This window comes from Trichechus manatus, unplaced genomic scaffold, assembly GCF_000243295.1.
Source record: "Trichechus manatus latirostris isolate Lorelei unplaced genomic scaffold, TriManLat1.0 scaffold00034, whole genome shotgun sequence".
NCBI classification, from domain to species: Eukaryota; Metazoa; Chordata; class Mammalia; order Sirenia; family Trichechidae; genus Trichechus; species Trichechus manatus.
In genome coordinates, this window is record NW_004443970.1 from 17,542,286 (window position 1) to 17,559,136 (window position 16,851).

The following is a 16,851-nucleotide window of genomic DNA, read 5'->3' on the forward strand; positions in this document are numbered from 1 at the left end:
AAGACAGTCTCTTTAACAAATGGTGCTGGCATAACTGGATATCCATCTGCAAAAAAATTGAAACAAGACCCATACCTCACACCATGCACAAAAACAAACTCAAAATGGATCTAAGACCTAAATATAAAATTGAAAATGATAAGGATCATGGAAGAAAAAATAGGGACAACACTAGGAGCCCTAATACATGGCATACACAGAATACGAACCATAAGTACCAATGCACAAATACCAGAAAAGAAACTAGATAACTGGGAGCTCCTAAAAATCAAACACTTATGCTCATCAAAAGACTTCACCAAAAGCATAAAAAGACAACCTACAGACTGGGAAAAAAAGTTTTGGCTACGACAAATCCGATCAGTGTCTAATCTCTAAAATGTACAAAATACTGCAAAACCTCAACAACAAAAGGACAAACAACACAATTGAAAAATGGGCAAAGGATATGAACAGGCACTTGGCCAAAGAAGACGTTCAGGCAGGTAACAGACACATGATGAAATGCTCACAATCATTGGTCATTAGAGAAATGGAAATCAAAACTACAATGAGATATCATCTCACCCCAACAAGGGTAGCATTAATCCAAAAAACATAAAATAATAAATGTTGGAGAGGTTGTGGAGAGACTGGAACAATTATACACTGCTGGTGGGAATGCAAAATGGTACAACCACTATGGAAATCGATTTGGCACTTCCTTAAAAAGCTAGAAATAGAAGTACCCAATGATCCAGCAATCCTGCTCCTTGGAATATATCCTAGAGAATTAAGAGCCATCACATGAATAGATATATGCACACTCATGTTCACTGCAGCATTGTTTACAGTAGCAAAGAGATGGAAACAACTAGGTGCCCATCAACGGATGAATGGATAAACAAATTATGGTATATTCACACAATGGACTACTACACAACGATAAAGAACAATGATGAAGCCGCAAAACATCTTATAACATGGAGGAATCTGGAAGGTATTATGCTGAGTGAACTTAGTCAGTCGCAAAAGGACAAACACTGTATTATAAAAACCCAAGAAAAGGTTTAAACACAGAAGACAACATTCTTTGATGGTAATGAGGGTAGGAGGGAGGGAGATGGGTATAGAAAGTAGACAAGAATTATCTTAGGTGAAGGGAAGGATAGCACACACTACAGCGGAATTCAGCACAACTGGACTAAAACAAAGTTAAGAAATTTCCTGAATACAACAAAACATGTCAAGGGACCAAGTAGCAGGGGCTGGGGTCTGGGGACCATGCTTTCAGGGGACATGTAGGTCAATTGGCATAACAAAGTTTATTAAGACAATGTTCTGCATCCCACTTTGGTGAGTGGTGTCTGGGGTCTTAAAAGCTGGTGAGTGGCCGTCTAAGATGAATCAACTGGTACCAGCCCACCTGGCGTAAAGGAGATTGAAGAACACCATGGACCCAAGGAAAGTATTAGCCCAAGGACAGAAAGGGCCACATAAACCAAAGACTTCATCAGCCTTAGATCAGAAGAACTAGACGGCGCCCGACTACCACAATGACTGCCCTGACAGGGAACAGAACAGAGAGTCCCTGATGAAGCAGGAGAAAAGTGGGGTGCAGAACTCAAACTCTAGTAAAAAGACCAGACTTAATGGTTTAAACTGAGACGGGAGGGACCCTGGAAGATGTGGCCCCAGTGCTCTCTGTTGGCCCAAAACTGAAACCATTCCCAAGGCCAACTCTTCAGACAAAGATTAGACTGGACTATGGGACCTAAAATGATGCTTGTGAAGAATGTGCTTCTTAGTTCAAGTAGATATATGCGATTAAATGAGCAGCTCTCATCCAGAGGCGAGATGAGAAGGCAGAAAGGGTCAGGACTTGGTTGAATGGACATGGGAAATCCGGGGTGGAAAGGAGGAATGTGCTGTCACAGTATAGGGAGAGCAAGTAGGGTCACAAAATAATATATATATAAATTTTTGTATGAGAGACTAACTTGAATTGTAAACTTTAAAGCACAAAAATAAAAAAAAAATAAATTAAATTAAGGTTCAATATTATGTGTGTCTTGATATCTGGGGAAAACCAGGAAGATCTTAAATAGCCTAACCACAAGTTCCTCAGTCCACTGTGCTCCCACGGATAAGGTCCCCAAGCCAAAAAACCCTCCTTATTATGTGAACCGGGCACAGTTTCTGCTTACCCCTGAGTGGTGGTCTTCAGTTCCATGGACTTATTCAAACAAATCAACCAGATCCTCTCAGCAGATCCAGGGGACACCCCAGCATCTTGATACTAAAAAGCCTACCTCCTACAGCTCCTGTTTGTTCACTCCATTTCGTAGCGCTACCCGCATGTGGCTCTGCTTACCATGCTGTGTCTTCCCCCGCTGGGATGTGGGTCTACGTGACTAATAAACTGCTTTGATCTCATCTGTTCAGTGTGGGATGCTGTGTGTTTGGCCATTCCACAACCCAACCAATAAGGTGAAGAAGAGGTGATTAAAACACTATTGCTACCTGAGATCTTCATATTTCAATCTCAACTCCAGAAATTTATCTGTGGGATTTATAGCTTGCCCAATACACCAGTCTCCCCTTGCTTCCTTTTGAGGGCTTCTGAGAGTGCTAGCTAATCAATACTCCTTGTTATATACAAAGTGAGTTTGAACAAAGGACAGGTAGTATATGTCTACCTACTTTCAAGTAAACAGGCTCAATATATTTTGGTAGCATGGTAGCTCTGGTTCACTATTGTATTTTTTAATCCATCTCTATTGCCCTTGCACTTACTGGAAATCCCTCCAGGATTTCAGAAACAAGTTGATCATCAGTCCTCAATTTTAGTGGTAGTGAATTTTTATCCATCTACGTTTTCTTTATTAGTAAATATTGGAAGTAGGTAGAGGCTGTGTACATTTATATTTTTTCTTTCTTTATGCTAACATATACATGGTATCTTTTTTTTATTTTTATGAAGTAATTGTGATAGCTGCCACTGAGTCAACACTCTATTCATGGTGATCCTGTGCACAATGGAATGAAACAATGGCCAGTGCTGCCCAGTCTTGTGTTGTCCCCATGACTGATTATGGATCAGACCATTGTGATCCACAGAGCTTTCATTGGCTGATTTTTGGAAGTAGACCACCAGGCCTTTCCTCTTAGTCTACCTTCATCTGGAAGCTCTAATGAAACCTGTCCAGCATGGGGGAACACATAAGCCTCCACTGACTTGTGACTGTGCATGAGGTACATTGGCCAGGAATCAAACTTGGGTCTCCTGCATGAAAAGTGAGAATTCTACTGCTGACCCACCACCCATGATAAATATTGTTCTGTCTCCTTCTTGGGCTAAGAAAAGTAAGTAGGGGTAAGATAAATATATTCTTTTTTTTTTTTAATTTGATACTTGCTTTTGTTTAATCCTCCTTTGGTTCAAGAGCAAGCTCACCAAAGAACAGAAGGAACATGTCTCAGTGTCATTCCTATAAACTGGAGAATGCCATGGAGGCTTCCACACATGTCCAGGAAGCTGCCTCACCCATCCTCCTTCTGCTCAGTCCACTCAAGCTGAGAGTATAACTTGCCTATATCTGTCACTTTTGAGGAGCATGCATAGCCTCCATCTCGCCACCCTGGGAATGGGAGCCAAGGTTTCCTGAGCCTGAAGAGTTTAGAAGGCGTTAATTTGGTAGACAAGTTAGGGCAGTCTCAGAGGTCAGAACCATATGGACAGGGATAAAAATTCAATAACATGTCGTGTTCAGAGAAAACATTAGAAAATACTGAAATTTGGTGGGAATGGCAGAGATATGAGTGCCAAAAATGGCAAACAAATTCAATGTGCTGGTGCAAACTGTAAAGAGCTACACCAGGGTTTTTCAAGGAGTGATCTAGGAACCAGTTTATCAGAATTACCTGGACTGATGGCTAAAAAATATAGAAATCTGGGCTCCACTCCAGACTAATCAAATCAAGAACCTCCATCCAGCCTCTAGTGTATCACCAAAAACACTAGAAAATATTATTAAAAAAAAAAAAAAAACAAAGAATCTCCAGGGTTGGGAGGCCTGGTGGCACAACAGTAAAGTACTTGACTGCTAATCAAAAGATTGTGTGGGGGTTCCAACCCACTCAGCGAGCCTCTGCAGGAGAAAGACCTGGCGGTTTGCTTTTGTAAAGACTATGGTCTAGAAAACCTCATGGGGCAGTTCTACTCTGTCACGTGCATTTGTTATAAGTCAAAATTAACTCAACGGCACCTAACAACAACAACATAATTTTTAAGTACCTACCTTAATGGTTGTAAAGAGACAAGGACTAAATTTTAAAAACTAATGTATCATCCATCTCACAAAGTTTTAAAATGCTAAATGAGTCAGTATATTGCTTTTCAAGTTACTCTGTAATTTGGATAAGCATAATGTTGATGTTATATATTATAGTTTGTAGGTAATTAGATTAAATATCAGACTATGGAAAGGCTACACAAGTAAAAATGTTAATTTTTAAAGACATATTCCTAGAACTGTTTATAAACTGAAAACTCTAATTATTTCCTTCTATTTGCTTGTTTCAGATGAATAGATCAGTGGTATTTGACAGTATCAAAATAGAGTCAATTTCCTGATTGTTATCAATTAGACTTGCATACTTCAGATTCAAAAACCTTTTAGTGTTTCCCAGCCCACATTCCCAAGTTCAGTCAGTTTTTAATATAAATTCCTCTTTAATAGAAAGTGATTTTCCTTTGCTATCACCGTAGTCCAGGTGTTATTACATTAACCTGAAAAGCTTCTTAGCCGCTTATAGTGTTTCTAAAATTCCACAACATTTTTATTATTCCAACTAATTTTTAAGAAGACTTACATTATAGCAGATCATGTAAGGCAGGAAACGGATAAAGACTATAACGATTAGAATGAAGGAAGAAAAAGTGTTCTTATTTGTAGATGTTATGATTGTACACATGGAAAACTCAGAAGTTATCACTGAAAAGCTATTACAGCTAATAATTGAGGTCAGGAAGTTACTCAGTAGCAAAATAAATACATAAAAATCAATAGTTTTCCTTTATAACAGAAAAGAAGTTAGAAGAGATCATGAGAACATAATTCACAAAGCCATTGTTATGGATAGAATTATATCCCCCAGAACTACGTGTTTTAAATTCTAACCTCTATGCCTAAGGTTATAATCACATTTGGGAATGGGTGTCTTCATTCTGTTAATGAGGCAGGATTAGTGTAGAGTGTATCCTGAGTCAATCTCTTTTGAGATATAAAAGAGATTAAACAAGCAAGCAGAAGAGTGATGGGGGAAGAGTGATGCCAAGCCACATGAAGACTGCCCAGAAGCAGAGGCTCAGATGAGACAAGGACCTTCTTCCAGAGCTGACAGAGAAAAAAAGCCTTCCCCTAGAGCCGGCACCCTGAATTTGGACTTCTAATCTCCTAAACTGTGAAAAGTTAATTTTCTGTTCGTTAAAGCCACCCACTTGCAGTATTTCTATTACAGTAGCATTAGATAACAAAGACAGCCATCATCTTCATGGTGCCTGTGCTGGGATCTTTGCAGAGGCTGAGTGGTCCATTCCTCTGTGAAGAAATGCCATGTGGTAGTCCCAGAACCACTTTTTGGGTACACAGCCCAGTTTCCATTTACTAGCTACCTGACCTTAAAAAAAAAAACAAACACATTGCTGTTGAGTAGATTCCGACTCATAGCGACCCTATAGGACAGAGTTGAACAGCCCCACAGGGTTTCCAAGAAGTACCTGGTGGATTCAAACTGCCGACTTTTTTGGTTAGCAGCCAAACTCTTAACCACTATGCCACCAGGGTTTCCATACCTGACCTTAGGGAAGTTAAATAAGTTTATGCTTCAGGTTTCTAATCTCTAGAATGGGAGGAAAACAAAACACAGAGTTATTATGAAGACTATATGTGTCAATATGAGTTATGACTGTAAGATGATATAATATTACTAATAATATGTACACTATAGGCTACGACTATATGATTATATAATATGACTATATGGCTCAATTCACTTATAGCAGTGTCTGGAACAAATGAGAAGCACTGAATAAATGTTCACTAGGCTTATATGCCTATTTTTTATGTGAAGGCATTTGACTGAGAAGATCATAATAAATTATAGTTAACATTATGAAAAATGGGGGTTCTATAACACTTAATTGTGCTCATGTGTAATCTGTCCATTGATCAAGAGACAGTCTTCCAAAGAAAGCAAGGAGATACTACATGGTTCAAAACTGGAAAAGGTGTGTGGCTGTGTTTTATGCTTTCATCTTACTTATTAAATCTATATGTGGAACAAATAATCCAAGAAGCCAGACTATAGGAAGAAAAACGTGGCATCAGGATTGGAGAAGACTCATTAACAACCTTTGATATGCAGATGACATGACCTTGCTTGCCGAAAAAGAATATGACTTGAAGCAATTAGTGATGAAGGTAATTCCTGAATTTAAAAAAAAACAAAAAACAAAAAACCTCACAACTGAACTAATAAACTATGTCATGATAATGGAGAAAAAATTGAAGTTGTTAAGGATATTCTCCTGGAATCAACAATCAACCTCCACAGATAGTCAATAAATCAAATGGCATACTGCATCGGGCAAGTCTGCTGCAAAAGACCTCTTTAAAGTGTTAAAAAGCAAAGATGTTTCTTTGATGACTAAAATGCATCTGACCCAAGCCATGGTATTTTCAATTGCCTTATATGCATGCAAAATGTGGACAATGAAAAAGGGAGACAGAAGAAGAACTGATGCATTCGAACTTTCGTGTTGGCAAAGAATATTAAATATACCGTAGACTGCCAAATCAATCTTAGAAGAAATACAATCAGAAATTCTTCTACCAAGAGAGGATGGCAAGACTTTGTCTTGCTTACTTTGGGAACATCATCCGGAAAGACCAATAACTAAAAAGGACGTCACGGTTGGTAAAGCAGAGCGTCAGCAAAAAGGAGAGAAACCCTCAACAAGATGGGTTAACAAAATAGCTGCAACAATGGGCTCAAACATATTAAAGATCATGGAGATGGTACAGGACTGGGCACATTTAGTTCTGTTATACATAAGGGCCATGAGCTGGAGGCAACTCAAAGGCAACAAACAACAACAATGCTTATATGTCACATGATTTACTGAAATGGTATCAGCCCAGGTTGTCCAGATGGAAAATATCACATTATATTGTATCAGCAGCTGATTACAGAGCATAACTTCAGAAACACCAGAATTGAATCTGAGGACTAATATTCTTTCTCACCTTGAGATTCTATGATTCATTAAAATTGTAACTTGATATTTTTATTTCTCATTTCATCTATGGTCTCTGTTTTCTGTCCACTCACCTAGAACAAATTAAATTTTAAAAGGGAATAGGGCAGTTTTAGCTAAATAACTCCAAAACAAGAGTTTTCACCTTTAAACTAATTTAGTTTTTACCTGTAAATGAAATCGATCATTCAGAAGGAGACTGTTGACACAGACGAACAGAAGCAGAGCTGGGGATCTATGTTGCTGAGAGGTTTTAAAAAGGAATTTAGAAAGACAGTGTGGGGTACTGTAAAGAATGTGGGTTTAAGGCCAGAAGTCTGGATTTTAATCTCAGTTCCTAACATTTCCTGTCTGGGGGAGTTTAGAGCATCTCACTTAAATTCTTAGAATTCTTAATCTCAATTTCCTTTTTATTATTATTGTAGTAAAAACATAGATAACAAGATTTGCCAAGTCAACATTTTTCAGGTATACAATTTAGTGATATCAATTACATTAATCATGCTGCACAACTACCTCCAATAATCACTGACAAATTTCCTATCCCACACACAAACACTTACTAAACAAAAACTCCCTCTTCCCCCCTCCCTCCCACACCTGGTAGCTACTAATAAATATTGGTCTCTATACATTTGTCTGTTTTTGTTTTTTTGATGTAAGTGAGATAATACAATATTTGTCCTTTTGTGATTGACTTATTTCAGTGAGTATAAGGTTTTTGAGGTTTGTGCATGTTGTAGCATGGATCAAAACTTCATTTCTCTTTATGGCTGAGTAGTATTCCACTGTATGAATATGCCACATTTTGTTTATCCATTCATCCACGATGGATAGTTAGGTTGTTTGCACCTTTTGGCTATTATGAATAGTGCCGCAATGGACATTGGTGCACATGTGTCTGTTTGTATTGCTGCTTTCAGGTCTCTTGGGTATATACCTAAGAGTGGAATTGCTGGGTCATTTGGTAGTTCCATGTTTAACTTTCTGAGGAAACTCAAACTGTTTTCCACAGAGGCTATAACATTTTGCATTCTCACCAGCAATGGATAAGGGTTCCAATTTCTCTGCATTCTTGCCAGCATTTGTTATCCTCCTTTTTTTTTTAAATCTTAGCCATCATAGTGGGAATGAAGTGATATTTCATTGTGGTTTTGATTTACATCTGTCTAATGGCTAATGATGTTGAGAATTTTTTTTAATGTGTTTGTCAGTCATTTGAATATCCTCTTCAGTAAAATGCCTGTTCAAGTAGTTTTCACATTTTTTTTTTTTTTGGATTGGGTTGTTTGACTCTTTGTTGTTAAGTTATACAAGTTTTATATATATTAGACTGTTGTGTGTGTGTATATATATATATATATACCCACTTCCACAAGTCTGTCAGTTTGTCGTACTGTGGGGGCTTGTGTGTTGCTGTGACACTGGAAGCTATGCCACCCGTATTCAGATACCAGCAGGGTTTCCCATGGCAGACAGGTTTCAGCTGAGCTTCCAGACTAAGACAGACTAGGAAGAAGGGCCTGGCAGCCTATCTCTGAAAAGAATTAGCCAGTGAAAACCTTACGAATAGCAGCAGAACATTGTCTGATATAGTGCTGGAGGATGAGTCCCCCAGGTGGGAAGGCAGTCAAAATACGACTGAGGAAGAACTGTCTCCTCAAAGTAGAGTCAACCTTAATGACGTGAATGGAGTCAAGTTTTTGGGACCTTCATTTGTAAATGTGGCATGACTCAAAATGAAAGAAATAGCTGCAAACATCCATTAATAATTAGAATGTGGAATGTACGAAGTATGAATCTAGGAAAATTGGAAATTGTCACAAATGAAATGGAACACATAAACATTGGTATCCTAGGCATTAGTGAGCTGAAATGGACTGGTATTGGCCATTTTGAATTGGACAATCATATGGTCTACTATGCCTAGAATGACAGCTTGAAGAGGAAAGGTGTTGCATTCATAGTCAAAAAGAACATTTTAAGATCCATCCTAAAGTACAACGTTATCAGTGATAGGATAATATCCATATGCCTGCAAGGAACACCAGTTAATAAGAATATTATTCAAATTTATGTGCCAAACGATAAGGCTAAAGATGAAGAAATTGAAGATTTTTACCAACTTCTGCAGTCTGAAATTGATCAAACATGCAATCAGGATGCATTGCTAATTACTGATGATTAGAATGTGAAAGTTGGAAACAAAGAATTGGTGGTTGGAAAATATGGCCTTGGGGATAGAAAGATGCCAGAGATCACATGATAGAATTTTGCAAGACCAATGACTTCTTCATTGCAAATACCTTTCTTCACCAATATAAACAGTGACTATAAACGTGGACCTCACCAGATGGAATACACAGGAATCAAACCGACAGTATCTGTGGAAAGAGACAATGGAAAAGCTCAATATCATCCGTCAGAACAAGTCCAGGGGCTGACTGCGGAATAGATAATCAATTGCTCATATGCAAGTTCAAGTTGAAACTGAAGAAAATTAGAACAAGTCTCATGAGAGCCAAAGTACAAACTTGAGTACATCCCACCTGAATTTAGAGACCATCTCAAGAATAGACTTGACACATTGAACACTAATGACCAAAGACCAGATGAGTTATGGAAGGACATCATATGTGAAGAAAGCAAGAGGTCATTAAAAAGCCAGGAAAGTAAGAAAAGACCAAAATGGATGTCAGAAAAGACTCTGAAACTTGCTCTTGAACTTTGAGTAGCTAAAGCATAAGGAAGAAATGATGAAGTAAAAGAACTGAACAGAAAATTTCAAAGAGTGGTTCAAGAAGACAAAGTAAAGTATTATAATGACATGTGCAAAGAGGTGGAGATAGAAAACCAAAAGGGAAGAATAGGCTTGGCGTTTCTCAGCATGAAAGAACTGAAGAAAAAATTCAACACTTGAGTTGCAGTAGTGAAGGATCCTATAGGGAGAATGTTAAATGACACAGGAAGCATCAAAAGAAGATGGAAGGAATACACAGACTCATTACACCAAAAAGAATTGGTCCACATTCAGCCATTTCAAGAGGTAACATACGATCAGGAACCGATGGTACTGAAGGGAGAAGTCCAAGCTGCCCTGAAGGCACTAGTGAAAAACAAGACTCCAGGAGTTGACGGAATACTAATCGAGATGTTTCAACAAACAGATGCAGCACTGGAAGTGCTCACTCGTCTATGCCAAGAAATTTGGAAGACAGCTACCTGGCCAACTGACTGGAAGGGATCCATATTTATGCCTATTCCCAAGAAAGGTGATCCAACCAAATGCAGAAATTATCAAACAATATCATTAATATCACACACAAGTAAAGTTTCACTGACAATCATCCAAAAGTGGGTGCAGCAGTATATTGACAGAGAACTTCCAGAAATTCAGGCTAGTTTCAGAAGAGGACATGGAACCAGGGATGTCATTGCTGACATCAGATGGATCCTAGCTGAAAGCAGAAAATATCAGAAAGATTTTACCTGCGTTTTATTGACTATGCAAAGGCATTCAACTGTGTGGATCATAACAAATTATGGATAACATTGCGGAGAATGGGAATTCCAGAACACTTAATTGTGCTTATGAGGAACCTGTACATAGATCAAGAGGCAGTTGTTCGGACAGAACAAGGGGATACCATGTGGTTTAAAGTCAGGAAAGGTATGCATCAAGTTGTATCTTTTCACCATACATATTCAACCTGTATGCTGAGCAAATAATCTGAGAAGCTGGACTATCTGAAGAAGAACGGGACATCAGGATAGGAAGAAGACTCATTAACAGCCTTCAATATGCAGATGACACAACTTTGCTTGCTGAAAGTGAAGAGGACTTGAAGCACTTACTAAAGAAGATCAAAGACCACAGCCTTAGGGGGATGGAGCCAAGATGGCGGTGTAGTCAGACGCTTCCTATATCCCTCTTACAACAAAGACCTGGAAAAACAAGGGGTTTGATTATATATGAATATGTAGGAGCTGCGAAAGAGGTAAAGTTGAGGAATTGGACTGACTGGCAGTGGGAGAGGGAGATGGTTTAGAAGAAGCCAGAAGCACCAGAGCAGTGGCAGTGAGAGAGCAACTCCTCAGCTGCACCAGCAACTCCTCAGCCACGCCGGCTCCGCAGTGAAGCGGGCAAACAGATGTGCACACACTCGGAAAGCAGTTTCCACATCGAGAGAGATCCGGCAGCAGAGATTCTGCTTGAACTCTCCGAACCAGTGAAAAGCAGCTCCCAAGAGGCTAAAGATAAGTACATGTATGCGGCCTTTGGGGGGATTTAAAAAAAAAAAAAAGCCCATTTGGGAAAAAACCTCTCTCCTTTTTACCTCCTCCCTCCACGTTCTGCACTGGGAGTCTGCTGGGTGGGAAATAGATCCCAAATGTGCCCTGACCCATTTTCCTGGCCTTGGAGAGGGAACAAATAAGAAACTGGCTCCACTAAGCCAGGAACACACAGTCAGCACAGCTCCTTTGCTAGGCACAGGCATAAGGGGTCCACAGACTCTGAGTGCCTTACACCCCTGTATAGACTTGTGGGGACCCATCTCAACAGCATTAGCCCTCACTACCACAGTACAACAGGGCAAACATCTGTAGTTTAACTTCAACTGTATCAGCTGTGAAGTGGCAGACTTGTGACCCTCGAAACAGCCCCGCCCCTTAAGTAAACACTTCTATCAATCCTCAGCAAAGGCTTGAGGATTGCTGGCATCACCTAAACCTCCTAGTCATCTGCTACAGGAGCCCAAGAAACCGTGGTGCCCTCGAGTCTTTACAGCCAACAGAGGGAGGAGCTCATAGTCCAGCTGCAAACTCACCTAACTACTCAACCTAGAGAATAGGGACACGCTTTCCTTTCAGACTCTCGGGGAAACCATCAGCCCCCTGCCTGGCTCAGTGCGTGATTCCCTACCACAGCCAGAGTCCAGTGCCTGCACCAATAACCCATGCCTCTCTAGGATTGTAGGTGAGAGCCTGCACAACACACTTGGTGACTGACTGCCTGGTCACCTGAGCTGAACACATATAGGAAAATTTAACAGACTCCTGTGTGCACATACTTAGTTACAGAACTAACTACCTGGTGACAGGACGTTAGAGCTTCAAAGGTGTCAAGAATCAAACTAGATCACAAGGGCAGCCTATTGGGGCATATCAAAATAAAACAAAACATGAAGCTAGGACTCACCAAACAAATACAAAATAAAATTATAATAACTTATTGATGGCTCGGAGACAACAGTCAATATCAAATCACATTAAGAGGCAGTCCATGATGGTTTCAGCAAGCTCCCAAAATAAAGAATCAATAAATTCTCTGGAGGAAGAGAATTTCTTGGAATTACCAGAGGCAGAATACAAAAGATTAATATGCAGAACTCTCCTAGAAATCAGAAAGAAAATTCAACAAAATGCAGAAAGGTCCAGGGAACATACAGACAAAGTAGTCGTGAAACTTAAAAAGTTATTCAAGAACATAATGATAAATTTAATAAGCTGTGAGAATCCATAGAGAGACAGACATCAGAAATCCAGATTAACAATAAAATTTCAGAATTAGACAACTCAATAGAAAGTCATAGGAACAGAATTGAGGCAGTAGAAGTTAGAATTAGTGACATTGAATATAAAGCTCTTGACACCAACTTATTTGAGGAAAAATCAGACAAAAGAATTAAAAAGAATGAAGAAACTCTAAGAGTCATGTGGGACTCTATCAAGAGAAATAACCTAAGAGTGACTGGAGTACCAGAACAGGGGGGATAATAAAAAATACAGAGAAAATTGTTGAAGATTTGTTCACAGAAAACTTCCCTGATATCATGAAAGATGAGAAGATATCTGTCCATGATGCTCATCAAACCCCACATAAGGTAGATCCCAAAAGAAAGTCACCAAGACATATTAGAATCAAACATAACAAAACCAAAGATAAAGAGAGAATTTTAAGAGCAGCTAGGGATAAAAGAAAAGTCATCTACAGAGGAGAGTCAATTAGAATAAGCTCGGACTACTCAGCAGAATCCCTGCAGGCTAGAAGGCAATAGGATGACATATATAAAGCCTTGAAAGAAAATAACAGCTAGGCAAGAATTACATATCCAGCAAAACTCTCTCTCAAATATAATGGCAAAATTAGGGCATTACCAGATAAACAGTTCAGGGAATTTGCAAAAACCAAACCAAAACTACGAGAAATACTAAAGGGAGTCATATGGTTAGATAATCAATAACACCAGATAACAATGCAAGACTAGAACACAGGACAGGGCAGCCAGATATTGACTCAGATAGGGAAATCAAAAATATCTCAAAGCTACAACATTGAAAATAGGGAAACAGATATCAATACGTAAAAAGGACAACATCGAAACAAACAAGAGGGACTTAAAAATGTAAACATTGATTTTTCATATGGAGGAGAAGTCAAGGCGATATAAAGTAATAAAAGACTGGTATAAACTTAGAAAAATAGGGGTAAATATTAAGTTAACCACAAAGGAATCTAACAATCCTACAAATCAAAATAAAAAAGTAGAAAAACATAAAGACCCAGCAAACACAAAATCTACAACAAAGAAAAAGATGGAAAAAAGGTACATAAAGAAAAATGACTCAGCACAGAAAATTAAGGGGAACTAAGAAAGTGTCAACAACACACAAAAATAAATACTAGGATGACAGCACTAAACTCATACCTGTCAATAATTATACTGAATGTAAACGGACTTAATGCACCAATAAAGAGACGGAGAGTGGCAGATTGGATAAAAAAGCATGATCCATCTATATGTTGCCTACAGGAGACGCACCTTAGACTTAAAGACACAAACAGGCTAAAACTCAAAGGATAGAAAAAAATATAGCAAGCAAACAACACTCAAAAAAGAGCAGGAGTGGCAATATTAATCTCTGACAAAACAGACTTTAAAGTAAAATCCACCACAAAGGATAAGGATTAAAGGGTCATTACACCAGGGGAACATAACTATAATAAATATTTACGCACCAACAACAGGTCTCCAAAATACATAAAACAAACTCTAACACATCTGAAGAGAGAGATAGACAGCTCCACAATAGTAGTAGGAGACTTCAACATGCCACTCTTGGTGAAGGACAGAACATCCAGAAAGAAGCTCAACGAAGACACGGAAGAGCTAAAAGCTACAGTCAACCAACTTGATCTCGTAGACGTATACCGAATACTGCACCCAAAAGCAGCCAAGTATACTTTCTTTTCCAACACACGTGGAACATTCTCCAGAATAGACCACATATTAGGCCATAAGGCAAGCCTTAACAAAATCCAAAACATCGAAATATTACAAAGCATCTTTTCTGACCATAAAGCCATAAAAAGCATAAATCAACAACACAAGAAGCAAGGAAAAAAATTAAGCACATGGAAACTGAATAATACCTTGCTCAAAAACTACTGGGTTATAGAAGAAATTGAGGATGGAATAAAGAAATTCATAGACTCAAATGAGAATGAAAACGCATCCTACCAGAACCTTTGGCACACAGCAAAAACAGTGCTCAGAGGTCAGTTTATAGCAATAAATGCACACATCCAAAAAGAAGAAAGGGTCATAATCAAAGCATCAACTCTACAAGTGGAACAAGTAGAAAGAGAGCAGCAAAAGAAGCCCACAGGCTCCAGAAGGAAGGAAATAATAAGAATTAGAGCAGAATTAAATGAAATAGAGAATAGAAAAACAATTGAAAAAGTTAACAAGTCCAAAAGCTGGTTCTTTGAAAAGATCAACAAAATTGGTAAAGCATTGGCCAAACTCACAAAAGAAAAACAGGAGAGGAAGCAGAGAACCCGTATAAGAAATGATATGGTTGATATCACAATAGACCCAACTGAAATTAAAAGAATCATAAGAGATTACTATGAAAAATTGTACTCTGACAAATTTGAAAAGCTAGAGGAAATGGACAAATTTCTAGAAATTCACTACCTACCTGAAATAACACAAACAGAGGTAGAACAACTAAATAAACCCATAACTAAAGAAGAGATTGAAAAGGTTATTAAAAAAACTCCCAACAAAAAAAAGCCCTGGCCCAGATGGCTTCACTGGAGAATTCTACCAAACTTTCAGAGAAGAGATAACACCACTTCTACTAAAGGTACTTCAGAGCATAGAAAGGGATGGAATACTCCCAAACTCATTCTATGAAGCAAGCATAACCCTGATACCAAAACCAGGTAAAGACACCACAAAACAAGAAAATTACAGGCCGATATCCCTGATGAATATTGACACAAGAATCCTCAACAAAATTTTAGCCAATATAATTCAGCAACATATCAAAAAAAATAATTCACCATGACCAAGTGGGATTTATACCAGGTATGTAGGGATGGTTCAACATTAGAAAAATCAATGTAACCCATCACATAAATAAAACAAAAGACAAGAACCACATGATCTTATCAATTGATGCAGAAAAAGCGTTTGACAAAGTCCAACACCCATTCATGCTGAAAACTCTCTATAAAATAGGAATAGAAGGGAAATCCCTCAATATAATTAAGGGCATCTATACAAAACCAACAGCCAACATCACCCTAAATGGAGAGACTTTGAAAGCATTCCCCTTGAGAACGGAAACCAGACAAGGATGCCCTCCATCACCACTATTATTCAACATTGTGCTGGCGGTCCTAGCCAGAGCAATTAGGCTAGAAAAAGAAATAAAGGGCATACAAATTTGTGGGGAAGAAGTCAAACTATCTCTATTTGCAGATGATATGATTGATCTTATACACAGAAAACCCCAAAGAATCCACAAGAAAACTACTGGAGCTAATAGAAGATTTCAGCAAAGTTTCAGGATACAAGATAAACATGCAAAAATCAATTGGATTCCTTTACACCAACAAAGGGAACCTTGCAGGGGAAATCACCAAATCAATACCATTTACAATAGCCCCCAAAAAGATAAAATACTTAGGAATAAACCTAACCAAAGACGTAAAAGATCTATACCGAGAAAACTACAAGACACTACTGAAAGAAACTAAAAGAGACGTGCATAAGTGGAAAAATATGCCTTGCTCATGATAGGTAGACTCAACATAGTGAAAATGTCAATTCTACCCAAAGCAATCTACAGATACAATGCAATCCAGATCCACATTCCACCAGCTTTTTTTAGTGAGATGGAGAAACAAATCACCAACTTCATATGGAAAGGGAACAGGCCTCGAATAAATAAAGCATTACTGAAGAAGAAGAACAAACTGTGATGCCTTACACTACCTGATTTTAGGACCTATTATACTGCTACGGTAGTCAAAACAGCCTGGTCCTGGTACAACAACTTATACATAAACCAATGGAACAGAGTTGAGAATCCAGATATAAGCTCATCCACCTATGAGCAGCTAATATTTGACAAAGGCCCAAAGTGCATTAACTCGGGAAAAGACAGTCTTTGTAACAAATGGTGCTGGCATAACTGGATATCTATATGCAAAAAACTGAAACAATACCCATACCTCACACCATGTACAAAAACTA